This window comes from Aptenodytes forsteri, unplaced genomic scaffold (assembly GCF_000699145.1).
Source record: "Aptenodytes forsteri isolate BGI_AS27 unplaced genomic scaffold, ASM69914v1 Scaffold81, whole genome shotgun sequence".
NCBI classification, from domain to species: Eukaryota; Metazoa; Chordata; class Aves; order Sphenisciformes; family Spheniscidae; genus Aptenodytes; species Aptenodytes forsteri.
In genome coordinates this window covers 3996985-3997886 of record NW_008795259.1, presented here as the reverse complement: position 1 = coordinate 3997886, position 902 = coordinate 3996985, and positions in this window count along the sequence as shown.

Sequence of the window (902 nt, the reverse complement as noted above, 5' to 3'; positions counted from 1 at the left end):
AGTATTAAAGCGCTTTTACGACAAGGTATTTTTGTATTGCTGGGAACTCTTTTTTGCTTACAGTGATTCACAGGGAGGGTTGCTGGTACATCTGAATACTAGTTCACACATCTCTGCAGAGTGCTGGGAACCTTTACATAAGCTGCCAGTTTTCCTTCGACCTCAGGGTTATTTTTTTTTTCTTTGGCGCATTCAAGAGAAGCGTTTTTATTCTCCGTTTTCGGTCTCTATATGTGGGGGCGAGCGGGGAAGGGGTAGGAAGACAAAAATTGGTTCTAGAGCAAGCGGTCCCTCCGCGGTGATCTTGTGCTGGATGTCTTTTTGCTGCTTTTGTAAAAAAATAAAAATTGCTCCTGGTCGTGACAGGACAAAACGTGCGTGCCAGCACTGCCCCGCTGCTTTTTACAATTTGGCAAAGGTCCGAACTGCTTTTCGGTTTCACCACCATCACCACCACCCTGCCCGATTTTGAATTCCTCCTAAAGTACCGCTCTTTGCAATGACCACGGAATCACTTCTTGAAAACGAAATAAATAAATAATAAAAAAAAACCCCGCGCGGCGATTTAGGGAGATGCTATCTATATATGTAGCTAATACACCAGTTAGAGACTAATGTTCTGTGCATTGGTTTAATGTGTATGCCAAGCCTTTTGTGCCTGCAGGTACGGAAAGATACGTGTGCCCCCCGCCCGTCTCATGTCTCATCTGGGGTCATTACAGCTTCGTTACTGTGAAAAGGCAGCCCCAGGAGGAAAAAAACGAGCGTGCCCCCAGTCTCCCCTGCCTTTCACAAGCGTCCCACCGGCTGCAGCGAACAAAACGAACGGCAAGGTGGGTTTTGTTTTTGCTCCCCGGCACGCCCAAGAAACGCTGAGCCGGGCTCTGCCGGCTGCGGGGCGG